Source organism: Bubalus kerabau, chromosome 14 (genome assembly GCF_029407905.1).
Source record: "Bubalus kerabau isolate K-KA32 ecotype Philippines breed swamp buffalo chromosome 14, PCC_UOA_SB_1v2, whole genome shotgun sequence".
Classification (NCBI taxonomy): domain Eukaryota; kingdom Metazoa; phylum Chordata; class Mammalia; order Artiodactyla; family Bovidae; genus Bubalus; species Bubalus kerabau.
The window spans coordinates 1,829,613-1,845,030 of NC_073637.1; positions in this window are offsets into that span (position 1 = coordinate 1,829,613).

Below are 15,418 nucleotides of genomic sequence, written 5' to 3' on the forward strand. Positions count from 1 at the left end.
GGGAGTATTTTATATGTCAGGCACTTAACAGGTTTGTTCAGTTAAACCCATAACAATATGGTAAGGTGGTGGGTTTTAGCTTATTTTACAGATGAAGAAAATGAGGCTCACTTTGCTTTGCCCAGAGTTATACAGACAGTAGGTGGTGAAACAGAGAATCAGACCCAGGTCTGTTTAACTCTGTTTGATTTTCACTGGACCAAGCGGGAAAAATCAGAATCACTCTTAGCTAAGAACATACCATATTGGTCAGAAAGAAGTATTTATAAAATCACTGTGCAATCTGATCTACTCCATTTTGTCCCTTGTGACCTCCTTCTTCCTCTGTTAACTTTCTGACATCTAGCTAACAAGGGCTCTAGCTTGCTACCATGTTTAAGAAGTAGAATAGTACAATGGACAAGGCCAAGAATTTATATATGGGCAGATTTGGGTTTATTGAGAAAAATACACTGGGGAAAATATACAGTACACCCAGTACTGTATATGTCTGCCTTCATTTTTGTGGCCTCACGGCATGTGGGATCTCAGTTCTCCCACCGGAGATGAACTCACATCCCTTGTATTGGAAATGTTGAGTCTTAACCATGACTGCTGTTGTTCAGTCGCTAAGTTGTGCCCAGCTCTTTGCAACTCCATGGACTGAAGTACACCAGGCTTCCCTGTCCTTCACTATCTCCAAGTTTGCTCAGACTCATGTCCATTGAGTTCGTGATGCCATCCAACCATCTCATCCTCTTTTGCCTCCCTTCTCCTCCTGCCTTCAATCTTTGCCAGCATCGGGGTCTTTTCCAAGGAGTCGGCTCTTTGCATCAGGTGGCCAAAGTTCTGGAGCTTCAGCTGCAGCATCAGTCCTCCCAATGAATATTCAGGGTTGATTTCCTTTAGGATGGACTCATTTGATCTCCTTGCTGTCCAAGGGAGTCTCAAAGGTCTTCTCCAGTACCACAATTAAAAGGCATCGATTCTTCAACGCTCAACCTTCTTTATGATCCAATTCTAACCATTGGACGGCCAGGGAAGTCCCTATGTATGTCTTCATTGGATTAAAGCACTCTAATTTCCACGAGGGATTACTTTTCCCTCAGTGTTTAGGGTCTGCTGGGTTGGTTAATCGAGGTGGCCTCCCCTTGCCCAGTCATAAGACTAAGCTAGGCCAGGTAACTGATGCTGGCTTATCCTTGCTTTACAGCCAAGGTGATCATTCAAAGTACCATAGATGCTCTGAGTAGACTGTTAAGCTGTTCTTAGACTCTTCTTGGAGGGGCTTCCTTGGTGGTGCTAGTGGTAAAGAATCTGCCTGCCAATTCTGGAGACAGAAGAGATGCAGGTTTGATCCCTGGGCCAGGAAGATCCCCTGGAGGAGGCCATGGCAGCCCACTCCAGTATTCTTGCCTGGAGAATCCCTGGGGCAGAGGACCCTGGTGGGCTATGGTCCACAGGGTCACAAAGAATCAGACACGACTGAAGCAACTTAGCATGCATGCATGTCCTTTCTTATCCATTTTGTGGGCCACCTGATAGCCTTCAATAAATTTCACCTACATTAGCTAGAAGACCCTTCTTGTAGGGGCATCCCTGGTGGCTCAGATGGTAAGGAATCTGCCTGCAGTGCGGGAGACCTGAATTCGATCCCTGGGTTGGGAAGAGTCCTTGGAGGAGGGCATGGCAACCCACTCCAGCATTCTTGGCTGGAGAATCCCCATGGACGGAGGAGCCTGGCGGGCGACAAAGAGTTGGAAACAACTGAGCGACTAAGCACACAGCACACACACATTAGCTAGAATCTATTGCTGTTGTTTGCAACCAAAACTTTTTACATTACACAGTTTGGATCCTGGCTCTAAAACTTACTAGCTTTGAAACTTTTTGCAAGTAGTCACTCAGTCATGTCCGACTAACTCCATGGACTGCAGCATGCCAGGCTTCCCTGTCCTTTCCCATCTCCCGGAGGTTACTCAAACTCATGTCCATTGAGTCAGTTATGCCATCCAACCATCTCGTCCTCTGGCATCCCCTTCTCCTCCTGCCTTCAATCTTTCCCAGCATCAGGGTCTTTTCTAATGCGTGGGCTCTTCGCATCAAGTGGCCAAAGAATTGGAGCTTCAGCTTCAGCATCAGTCCTTCCAATGAATATTCAGAACTGATCTCCTCTAGGATTGACTTGGGCAGGTACACACTGCTATACTTAAAATGGATAACCAACAGGGACCCATGATATAGCACAAGGAACTGTGCTCAATGGCAGCCTGGCTGGGGGAGAATGGATACATGTATATGTATGGGTGAGACCCTTCATTGTTCATGTGAAACTACCACAACACTGTTAATTGGTTATACTCCAACACAAAATAAAAAGTTAAAAAAAAATAAAATAGCATCACCACAGACTTTCTTAGAACTTCCTGTTATTTCCAGAGTTCTTCAAAGCCTCTCCTTGAAGGGGGCACAACAAAATATTTTAAGGTAAAAATATTTAAAGCAGATGGATGGCATTTTTCAGTATATAGCTTCAGTGTTTCTGTTTGTTTGTGCCTTCTTCCTCTCTGAAGGTATGTTTCAGATCCAAAGCAGTGGTGCTGAGTTGGAGCCTGCACAGGATTTGCCTACCTGACCCAGGGCTCCAAAAAGTATAGCAACAAATATAAGACAATTTAAAAAAAGATTTCTTTTTATTTATTTATCTGGCTGAGCCAGCTCTTTGTTAGGGCATGTGGGATGTAGTTCCCTGACCAGGGATAGAACCCAGGTCCCCTGGACCACCAGGGAATTCACCCAGACAATATTTTGATCCACATGCCACAACGAAGACCTGGCACAGCCAAATAAATAAAAACAAATATATATTTTTTAAATTAACCGTTAGTTTTGGACTTACAGAGGATTCCCCCAAATGCTAGATCTGAAATTTTGTGACTCTCACTTGACATGTAATATTCCCTCTCAGGTTTAAATTAGAGCTGAAGAGAAAGCCAATAGTTTTAAAACCTCAGGGTTTTAAACCATAGATAATGTCTTCCTGCAGTTGCCTGCTGATACCACTCCACTGGAATAAGGGGAAATAAAGGAGGTTCAGATGAGCCCTCACATTCTTAGCTCCTAACAGCTAAGTTGCAAAGATGTAAGAAATGATTTCATTACAGTATTATTAATTGGCTGCTATAAAAATACACATGAACAGGCAAATATATAAAGCATGGTCACTGAGTCTAGATCTGCTCAGTTAAAAATCACATATTTCCTTTTTTATTGCTATTTATTCATGGTTGATGTTTCTTCTATTTAAATTGATTGAAGTTGTGTGTACACAACAATTTTTATTTATCTGTTTAGGCTAAGCCACTCGGCTTGCAAAATCTTAGTCCCCAACCAGGGATTGACCCTGGTCCTCGGCAATGAACATACAGAGTCCTAACCTCTGGACTGCCAGGGAATTCCTTAAACCAATTGTTTTCCATCTTTTATTTTATTTTTTTCAGGCCTATAAAACTCTTTGAGGATATGATGAAAACTATGAATCTTCTCCCTAGAAAAATTCATATTAACATTGCTGCTGCTGCTGCTAAGTCACTTCAGTCGTGTCCAACTCTGTGTGATCCTACAGACGGCAGCCAGCAGGCTCCCCCATCCCTGGGATTCTCCAGGCAAGAACACTGGAGTGGGCTGCCATTTCCTTCTCCAATGCATGAAAGTGAAAAGTGAAAGGGAAGTCACTCAGTCATGTCCGACTCTTAGTGACCCCATGGACTGAAGCCTACCAAGCTCCTCCATCCATGGGATTTTCCAGGCAAAGTACTGGAGTGGGGTGCCATTGCCTTCTCCGCATATTAACATTACATTTTGCTTATACCAGGTTAAAACCGTCTGTTGTAAGCTCAGAAACTCTCTTTTCCCAGTTTGAGTAGAAAACAATCTGACTGATTCTAAGCACGATTTCTGATTAAGACAAAGTAGTTTTTCCAGGTCCTCCCTAAGGTTTTGCTGTTTCTTTTTGTTTTGTTTTGTTTTTTTTTTCCTTCCTGGTTCTTCAGAGCTAGAAATCATTTGAATTAGGCTTTGTTTTTTTCAAGTCAATTTGAGTAAAGTTTGGTTTTCAGGAGATGGGCCTGGCTGAGCAAAAGAGCCCTCTTGGTAATAGTCTTCCTGAAGCAGGCATATGGAGGTATCCTGCCCTGGTTTTTGTCATTATCCTTTTACAGTTTTTTTCCTCTGTCCACTCTAGAAGATGGGCAGTGTGCATATCTGCATGTCCACACTGGTTCACAATATAGACCACTCAGACTCTTTCATACAACATACCAAAAAATTACAAGACAAAGCAAGTTGCCTTCCCTCCTTCTACATACAAACCTGGCTGTTGTTTTTTCATGACCTCTTTCCCCCTTAATGGCTGTCCTTGCATGTTCCCCTTTAATTTTTCTTTGGATAAAGGGGAAGAAAAAGGGCTTCTGGCCCTTACCCCCAGTGTGTGCTTCTAGTGTCATGCTTAAAGGCAAGGCTAGGTCCTCTGGTTAAGTTCCAGTGGTAACACACCTCCAATCCCATCTTCAAAGCCATTCTTCACACTGTCACCATTGCACAACTTCACTAAAGACTTCTTAGGTCTGTATTACAGGTATAAAGACAAGTCTTGCCTGTAATGGAGATTACAGTCTACTACAAGAGGGTTTTTTTAACAAAAAAAATGTATATATTTAAGGTGATGTTTTAGTATATGTACACATTGTGGGATGCTTACCACAATCAAACTATGTAACATATCCATCACCTCCCATAGTTACTGTGTGTGTGTGCATGTGTGCGTGTGTGTGCATGTGTGTGCTTCTGTGTGTGTGATTACCCTTGAGATCTACTCTTCTAGTAAATTTCAAGTATATAATATATTATTATTAACTATAGTCACCATGATCCCTGGGCAGGAAGATCCCCTGAAGAAGTTAATGGCAACCCACTCCAGTGTTCTTGCCTGGAGAATCCCATGGACAGAGGAACCTGGTGGGCTACAGTCCATGGGGTTGCAAGAGTGGGACACAACTTAGCGACTAAACTACCACCACCATCACCACATAGTCACCATGCTGTACATAAGGTCTCTAGAACTTATTCCTTTTATAACTGAAGGTTTGTACCCTTTGATCAATATCTCCACACTTCCCTCCTCCCCAACTTTGGCTAACCACTACTCTATTCAGGGAAGTATTTTTTTAAAGGTCTGTTTGTCATTTGTCAGCTCAAAAACCTTCAGAGACTCAGTAAGGGCTACAGAATCCTTAGCATGCTGATCTAGGTGCACCATGAATTTACCTTTTTGGTTCATCCTCCTTCCTCTCCCTTCATGCACTATCTGTACAGACACACTGAACTTCAGATCAGAGAATGTGGTACAAAACTGGTGCTTCTCTGCTAATGTGGTTTTCTGAATGTGCTCACCTGAATCCTAAACTCAGTAGTACACAGTAGGTGCTCAATAAAACCTTGTCTCAATCAGCGGAATGAATGAACACAATAGTGGAGGTGAGGTGGTTTAAGGATTAAAGCTAGTGGCAAAGAAGGTACAACTCAACATTAGGAACCGAACATTGGGGTTAGACTCAGGATAATCGGGTTTTTATTTGGCGTTTACAGAGCAGAACACGGTTGAGTTTCTCCACTAACACACAGCTCACCCATTGTAAGCTGCAGTATCATCAGAGAAGGAAATAGAGATTGCCAGGAAATGATCAGGAAATAGGGTACGGATGTGAGAGTTGGACTGTGAAGAAGGCTGAGCACCGAAGAATGGATGCTTTTGAACTGTGGTGTTGGAGAAGACTCTTGAGAGTCCCTTGGACTGCAAGGAGATCCAACCAGTCCATTCTGAAGGAGATCAGCCCTGGGATTTCTTTGGAAGGAATGATGCTCAAGTTGAAACTCCAGTACTTTGGCCACCTCATGCGAAGAGTTGACTCATTGGAAAAGACTCGGATGCTGGGAGGGATTGGGGGCAAGAGGAGAAGGGGACGACAGAGGATGAGATGGCTGGATGGCATCACTGACTCGATGGACGTGAGTCTCAGTGAACTCCGGGAGTTGGAGATGGACAGGGAGGCCTGGTGTGCTGCGATTCATGGGGTCGCAAAGAGTCGCACACGACTGAGCGACTGATCTGATCTGATCTGATCTAGATTTAAATATGAATTCATCTTATATCCAACTAGGTGGAAACAAAGAGAAACTATAAGACAATGCAAAGACCTAGTGCTTTGATAAGCACAGAAGTAATTATTTGTTGGTTGTTAATTTCATATATACGATGCACCTGGTCATTTAACTGCTAATACACAGCAAAATGTAATTCCCGGGGTCACTGCCAAGCCTCGTGAGAAGCCCAGGAGGACCTGAGAGAAGAGCTCTCAAAAGAGTCTCCATCTTTTTCATGCAGCGATCACTGCTCTCACCTCTTTAAGGCTTTCTCTTCAAGTCTTTCTCCTCAAGCGTCTAGCGCTGGTGTTGCCATAGCTCCTGTTTCTGTGACTCCGTCTAGCCCCCACCCCTTCCAGTAGGCCAATCACTACCTATAAATCTTTTCGCTGGCATCCGGGGTCTCTTAGGCAACAATGTGTGGTCTCTTGATTGGCTGGGAGATCCTGGAGGGCTGGCTCCAAATTTGGGCACGGGGACAAAATGGAAAAGTGGGAGGGCCCAGAGGGTGGGAAAGGCTGCCATCTCTCAATAGAGTGCCAGGACGAATATGCAGCCAATCCTGAAACAAACAGCATTAAATGCCCCCTTTCAAGCTGTAAGTATGTTCCAAATCAGGCCAACCTACTGAGCATGCCCAGTTATATCGTTCTGGTCACTCCGGGGTTCTGAAACGTAAACTCCGTTTCTCCGGGTTTTTAGAGTGGCCAACAGGTAAAAGAAGGTTGCAGGAAAAACAATTCTGGAGAGGTTCAATGAAAGAATAGCACCTGCACACAGGAAGTGAAAGAACGTGGGAAAATTGCCCAACACACAAACTCAGCAATGCTTCCACATGAATTGTACTTGATTGGATTAAGGAATTCAGGCCGACTAACAGATACACCAGGGAACCAGCAGATGGCATGCCTGAATAAGGATAACTCCAAATTTGGGGAATTTTTCAATCTGGTCTAATTTCATTAATGAAATTTATGAAGCATCTACCATGTAATGAGAGGCAGAGTGAGAATGCAAGAATAAAAAAAAAGAAATCTAATGAGGAGGATTTGAAAGTACAATGTAGAAATAACTACTGGTATAGAACTATAAACTAATGCTGGAGAAAAACAACATTTCAGAAGGGACATCTGGTTAGTGTAAAACAGTTCTTATGGGCAGCAGCTAACCAAATTCAAAAAAGAAGACTTTTCTCATTATCTCACGTTCTCTAAAATACATAAAAATGTACTCTCTTCCAAGGTAAATAAATGTAAACCCTATGTTTATATTGTTTCATTGTTTTGAAATAGGCAGCATTCGTATATCTCCCGTTTAAAAAACAATGAAAAGTAAAGCTCATAGAGGTTGCTGCCTTCTTTAGAGTTGACAAAGGCTCAGTAAGTGGCCAAACTGAAACTTATGGTGTCTGAATTCCATCCCAGTGGTTTTAAGTATGGTTGTATGTTTTATGATCAGGTTGTACGTAAAATGAATAAACAAAGACTTTTGCAGGGGTGGAGGCCTGGGGGAGGTAAGTAGATGCAATACTGAATTACCATGTATTACCGGTTAACATGGATGGTTTCAAAATGGGTTCATCCAGAAAGAGACCAGTTTTAACAACTCCCTGGGAGAGTGTTGGGTCTCAGTGAAGTTCCTGAGCTACCAGGGAAGCCCTAAAGACTTTCTATTGGTGGTTATAACATTGAATGAAAGAAAGATGGGATTAAAGAGAGCCCGACACTTTATCCCTGTTAGATCTGAATATTTTTATCCCTGAAAATAAGGTCCCTTTCATTGATCCTCTTAACTAGCATTCTCTGGACCTCTCCTTGTTCAGCCCTTCATCAGTGTGACTGCTGATCCCCCAGTGAACACCACCATTCACATTGTGTTCATGGTGAGCACATTGGCCTAATGTCCTTGAAAATTTAACATTACTTTCATTTAATTTTTTTTTAATTCCTTTTAAAAATATTTATTTGGCTGCACTGGATCTTAGTTGCAGCACACAAGATCTTGGATCTTTAGTTGCAGTTTGTGGAATCTAGTTCCCAGTTGTTCTTCAGTCGCTAAGTCGTGTGTGACTCTGAAACCCCATCAACTGCAGCACTCCAGGCTTCCCTGTCTTTCACTAGTTCCCAGACCAGGGATTAAACCTAGGTCCTCTGCATTGGGAGGGTGGAATCTTAGTTACTGGACCACCAGGGAAGCCCCTCAACATTATTTTTAAAGGAAACATTTCAACCATAAAGAAAAGTTTACAGACTTGCCTAAGAAACACCCTTTTCTCCCTGCAGAGATTTTTTAAAAATGTTAACATTTTGCTTCATGTGTGTGATTAAGAGTTGAAGCCTGTTTTACATGCTGCCCAGATCTCATTTCCCACCCTGCCTGCCTAGAAGCATCCACTGTCATAAAATTTAGTGTGCTGCCTACTTGTCCACTTTTTTTGCTTATTATATATACATGTTTGGCCTTGTAAACAGTGTGACTGTTTTAAAGAGCTATCATAATTTACATACTTTGTAGTTCGCTTCTTTCACTCAGTGGTCTATTTCTGAGATGTGATCATGTTGATACATTCAACGATAATTTCTACATCATTCCCACCTCCCACTAGGAGCCAAGATATGTTCTATGCCTGACAGTTTTCACAAGACCATGTGTAAATTGCATAAAAATGCGAGAGCAGCACATCTCTAGAGGATCTGAAGGTACAAGGGATCTAGAAGTACCCGAAGCAGGTCTATACTGCTTTTCATAAATGCTCTTAGCTGCTTCACTCACCTTCAGTAGAGGCAGTGTTGGCTCCACAACACACAATGACTTGATAAGAATCAGCCTATGGATCAATGTTATTTTTTTTTTTAGAAAGTATTACTGCATTAGTATTTATTAACGAAATTGAAAATGTCATTTCAGATCCCCTTTATGGTGCAATTCGCATAGCTCATCTGACATTAAACGATATTTATGACTGTCTAAGCTCAGTATTTATTGTCATTTAGGGAGCATCTTCAAAACAGATTGTTTCACTGGTGGCTCAAACAGTAAAGAATCTGGCTGCAATGCAGGAGACCTGGGTTCCATCCCTGGGTCGGGAAGATCCCCTGGAGAAGGGAATGGCAACCCACTTCAGTATTCTTGCCTGGAGAAGTCCATGGACAGAGGAACCTGGTGGGCTACAGTCCATTGGATCACTCACAAAGAGTCGGACACGACTGAGGGACTAACACTTCCACTTTTCTTTGTATAAAATAGTTGCCTATAATTAAAGAGGCCACAGAGATGTGTCCCAAGGGTTTGGACAAACCACAGATTATATAGCTGTTTTTGGTCAGTCTCCTAACATGGGGTGGCAAAGATTCAGACAGAAGATCATACTAAAATACACCATTTTAACCAAGTGTACAGTTGAAGAACCTTAAGTACAGTCATACTATGCTACAAGATCAAAGTATTTCTTTAAGTCCTGTGTGCTACCATAGAACAAAATGATGCCTGTGAAGTCTAGGTTGAAAAGGGAGAGAAAGGAAGAGAAAGGAAGGTAGGTAAAATGATAGAGGCAAAGGTAACAGCTTTGGCTTGGAATGAGTGAATCCAGACTCAGCCCTTAAAACGCTGCCTGGCTTTGGCTAAGTCTTTTTAACCTTTCTGGACCATTCTTTTCCACGTCTGAATAATGAGAGGTTAGGTTTAGATGATTTCTAAGGAATCTTTAAGTTCTGAAATAGCTTAGGTAGAAAAAAATAAAATCACTTACGAAGAAAAAGAGAGAAGAAACATTTCTCAAAGAACAGAAGATGGGGCATGTCACCAATAACCTCAAGCCCCACCTGCTCACTAAAGTGGGTGTTGGTAAAGAGGGTATCTGCTCTGCTGCTTCAGCCTGGAGCTCTGCAATATGAAAGCTGACTACCTCTATCTGCACCCAGTACCACTCTCAGCACCCGCCTCTTAATCAATTCCAATCCCCGGATTCCCAGGGGGCAGGCTGGTTCTCAAACAGGTTTTGGTGGTCTCTCAATAATAGCGTTCCAGGCTTGAGTGATGCGAGTCGCTGCACTGTCTCAGCAGGGAAGGGAGGGAGAGCTTTGCAAAGGGGACTGAGGGCATTTAAGAAAAGCTTCCAGAGCGCGGAACGACTCCGCCGGAGCAGGACAGGGCCGGGCATCAGCCTCGGCGCGAGGTCAAGAGCAACGAAACCTGCAGACGGGTATCCAGAAGCTGGTCTCAAACTAGGAGCGCTCGGCCGAGTGTGCGCAGCACGCCTGCGCCGTACGTGCGTGCGCATGTGCCGCGGCCATCGCGAAAGCTCTCGGTCGCTTGGAGGCGCACGCTGGTGGTCCTCGCTGGCTCTGTTTACCTGAGGGAACTGCGGCTGCCCCCGGCCGGCGCCGCAGCCCCCGGGGAGCCCGGCCCCGATGTGTGAGGTGAGCCCCGGGTCGTGCAGGCCACTTCCTGTCCTGCTCAGCGGGAAAAGGACTTGGGAGTGGGGACTGAGGAGGTGCCGCGGCGGCTGCCCGCTCCTCGGTCTAAGCCTGTGCCGAAGAGCCACGAGCAGCTGTGGCACCTCCTCCTCAAGGATCGTTATTCTCGTCTCCGACAAAACAAAAGCCTTGGGCGCTGTGCTGTGGAGGGGTGTCTCCGGGCTTTCTCGGGGTGGGTGGCGGGCCGGCGGGGGAGCCCGAGTTTGGCGCTGGGCGGGCTGTGCGCGCGGACTGGATTAACCCTCTCGGTCCCGAATCTGCGCCGAGCAACCGGTTAGAGTGTGGCCCGCGCTCCCTGCACGCCGCCCTCGGCCCAGCCCTGGGGCTCGGTCGGCGCCGCAGGGGCGTGTGGCGCTCCCGGGCCACTGGGGGCTGTGGGTGGAGCATGCGGCTGCTTGCAGGGAGGACGATGCACGGAGGGCTGGGTGCGGGGGTGCGGGCGGCATCGCAGCATCTGGACTGCTTCCTGTTTCTAGTCCTGAAAGTTGTCCCCTCTCCTCCCTCCCATCAGTTTTGCAAAGTCTGCATATTCCTCCTCGAGGCTTTCCCCTCTGCCCCCTTGGACGCTCCGTGTGTTTGCCCTGGGGTACCTCGGGGAGGTTCATCCATAGCCTCTGAAATAAGGTTCTGTTAAACATTTCAAGACATTTTAACATCTTCCTAGAGGCCTTTTTCAGAATTAGTTGCCTTCCTCAATAAGAGAATAAGGGGTGGTTTTTTCTTTCTTTCTTTCTTAAAAGAACAAAAGCATATGCCACTAATTTAGGCAGAGGAGTCAACTCGAAGTTGCAAAATATCTAGGAAGGACAAAAGGTCTGGTTCTGGGCCCAGAATAAATGAAATTTTGAATTTTTGTTCCCTTCTGAATGTAGGCAGACAGAGCAGCAGAGCAGACCAGCAACTATAGAAATAAATGACTGCTCGATAAGATTGGTCAAACAATATCTTATTTTATAGAAGTAGTTTGGAGAGACCTGTAACGTTTATGTACGGGAATTGGGTTACTTGGCAAAGCCAATACCGCAGGAGCAAGGAAACAAACACTTGACGAGGGGGATGTTAACCTCCCTCTTGAGCCTTCTTTTAGCCTTTAGTGGCATGCTAACAGTCAAAGGGATGGATAAATCCGTAGTTCTGTTATTAAGAACCATTTACTCCTCAAGATAATGATTTCCCTCCATCCTTTTTTTCCCCCTCATCGGTGCTTTTAAGCAAATCAATACCATCTTTTTACTCCATAAGAAGAAGGGGAAAAAAAAGTGTTTGTTTGAAGTACCAAACCACAACATAGAGGTAATAAGATAGGAAAGTGATGTAAAAGTTTAAGTGGGCAGGCTTGCAAGGATGTCACTAAAAATAAAAGATAATTAAGATGCAGTTCTTCTTGCAGTGTTGCCTTTTATTTAGTGAAATAAGAGATTCCTCCTCTACCCCCCTCCCCCCAAATGCTTTGAAATGTCAGGAAAATAAGGTAATTAGTTTTCAGGAAGCATTTAACAGGAGGCTTCCTGTGTGCTCTTTTGGATCTGTCAGAAATTCTCTGTTCCTTACTAATTCCTAAATACTCAAGTGTCTCCCGGGGGCTGAGAAATCCAGGCATTTCCTTCACTAGATTTTCTATATGAAGGTTAAGTACCCTCTTCCTTCTTGTGAACCATACGGTAAAAGTGATTGTTTACAACTCTCTCTCTCTTTAATATGGATCACCTATGTTTTGTAAGTCTGGAATTTTAATCTTTATCTTTGCTGAGAAAAACTACCTTGTAAGACAGTCTATATGCCCACACCATGTTAATTAAAACACCTTTGCTCCATCAGAGCTCTGATCCCCATGTCTTTCTTTTTCTCTCTCTATCAGGCTATTTCTTTGGAGCACAGAGGCCCTCTGAATTCACTTTTCTGCCCGGGCTTCTAAGACCCTCTTGAGAAGGCGCTTTTCTTGCTGCCTGTAGGAGGGTATTTTTGTGTCCCTTGGCTTGTTATTTAATCAACAGCCAGTAAATCATTGATTCAAGTAGTAGTATTGTCAGCACACATTCATAGATTTAGCACTTAATGTTCCCATACATAAATAACATGCGACAGACTTTAAAATAACATTGCAGCATTTATAATACTTTACTACTTTTTTGTTTTGTTTTTGTTTTTTGACCATGCTGTGCAGCTTGTGGGACCTTAATTCCCTGACCAGTGATGAAATTCGAGCTCCCTGACATAGAAGTGTGGAGTCCTAATCACTGGATTGCCAGGGAAGTCCCTATAATATTGTATTTTTAAACAGTTCAGGTAGTTTTATTCTGTTCTGTGTATGTATATTTTTGACAGAAGTGGGAGACTATATGCTGTTTTGTAAACCATTTAAAATTTTATTTTTCAGTTTTTGTAGTGTTACTGTCGTTTGAAGTCAGTATATACAGATCCTGCTCATCATTTTTAGTGAGTGTGTTATGGGTTGGTTGTACCTTAGTTTAACCAATTCCATATTGGCAGACTTTCAGATTGTCTCTGGGTTTTTGTACTAACATTTCAGTTATACATCATGTGTACTTGTGTTTACTTTCTTAGCATAAATTGTAGAATGGGTCTGCTGAATCAAATTATATACATTTTAAGGGCTTTTGATGTCCATAGCTATTTTTTTGAAATACCAACTACTTTGCTTTTCCTCCAGTAGTATTTGAAAATGGAGAATTTCCTGGCGGTCTAGTGGTTAGACACTCCACTACTCTAGCCCGGGTTCAGTCCTTGTTTGGGGAACTAAGATTCTGCAAGCCGTGTGGGACAGCCAAAAAAAAAAAAAAAAAAAGTACTTCCATGTGTTGGAATGTTGAATATATTCCTTTTTCTGCACCCTCTCCTATACTGTGTTCTGTTATTCTTACTTTGCTCATCTGATTGGCAAAAATGTTAAATATCATGTTTGTATGTTTTTATTAGTAAAGTTGAGTATCTTTTCATATGTTTGTTGGCCATTTGTAAATTTATGTCCTTTTTCGATTTTTCTATTAAGGTAGTATTCTTTATCTGCTTTAAAAAAAATTCATTTTATATATTACTTTTGCTAAGCACATAATTATGTGCAAATATTCTGTACTGTTTTAAGTTATTCTATTTTAGGATAGCATTTCTCAAAATATAACTTATAGATCACTTGTAACAGTACAGAGATAATCATTAGAATGCATGTATATCATTCATTTTCCAGAGGTTTGGATTTCTTAGACCCGTGGGGTTGCTATGAATCTACTGCACATTAAAATGAGGGAACCTCTAATTTGGAAGAAATATGAATTCCTTAATATTTTTACTGTTCCTGTTTTTCTTCTTGTCTCATGGCATTCTACTGTTTTTTCTTATTTATCTTAATAATCGTAAACTACAGTCTTAATGTATTAAGGTTTTATCCTATCCCAGGCTAACAATAATTTTACAAAAATGTTTGGATATATGGAAATTTGAATGTTAAAGTGCATAAAGGAAAGCACTTTTGTAAGTCTGTGAGAAGCATTGTTTGTAAATGAGGCAAAAGGAATAACTGAGGGAAAAACAAGTAAAATAGAGTAGACAGAAGTATAAGGGGGTTTCTCATCTGGTTTAAAAAACTCAATATTACCTTGTTTCTGCCTCAAGTTTTGTGTGGTCATCTTCTTTGAACCGTAAATTTAGAACCCATACAGCTTGAATAATAGTCTAAATGAAAAATTTGAAATTCTCATTGTTATACACATATTCAGTAGGGAGCAATGTCCCCTTTAATTTTTTTTAAGTTGCAAGCAGATGAACATGCTGCATAAGGAGCAAACTACAAAAATGGAACTTCTATGGATGTTTGGTACTGTAGCCAAATAAAGCTTTCAGGGCTTATTTGACACATGTAATGATATGCATAATTGGTACCGTGCTGCATGATAATTAAGCTTAAATATACATGACTGTGTTTAATATCTCTTTTCCATAGCCAGACATCACATTTCTGGGCCCAGCTTGAAGGAGGAAAGAAAATGGCAGGCCAAGAAGCTTTAACAAATATTTCTGATTTAGAGATTTCCGTATTAGAGAGATGAAACGTTTGGGGCAGAGGTTGCTTGTGACTTCGGTGTCTCTAATTCCTAAGGTTGTAGACTTTACTTTTCTCTTCTTCTACTCAAGACCATATGCTTGGGGGAGAAATTGGCAAGATTCAGCCATGGCTTTACTTTCTCCAAATAGTTTTTTCTGCCCAGTAATGAAAGCCTGGGAGGCAGAGGTCCCTGTCATTGGTAGTGGGCAAAGGACAGTTTCTTTCTCTGCTTTAGCCAAGACCGTCAAGTTCTCTGTCACAGGCCCTAATATCTATTTGAGTTGTCCTGTTAACCTGGGTCTCTGAGAATTTCTGAACCTGACTTTCTCATGTTTTCCCAGCTGAGGTTGTGTACTTCAAACAGAAATATTTGACATCTGTGAAGCAAAAATAAAGTAAAAGCAGACTTAACATCATTACAAAACCAAATGGAAGTATGATAGTTTTAGAATATGCTTTTTTCCTACCAATCCTGCCTTCCGCTCTACCTACCCTTCCAGCCCCAAAAGAGATGCATATTTTTGTCCCTAGAAAAAAAGTGAATGTGAAAGTTGCATCCAACTCTCCGCGACCCCACGGACTGTAGCCTGCCAGGCTCCTCTGTCCATGGCATTCTCCAGGCAAGAATACTGGAGTGGGTTGCCATTTCCTCCTCCAGGGAATCTTCCCAACCCAGGGATCGAACCCATGTCTCTAGCATTGC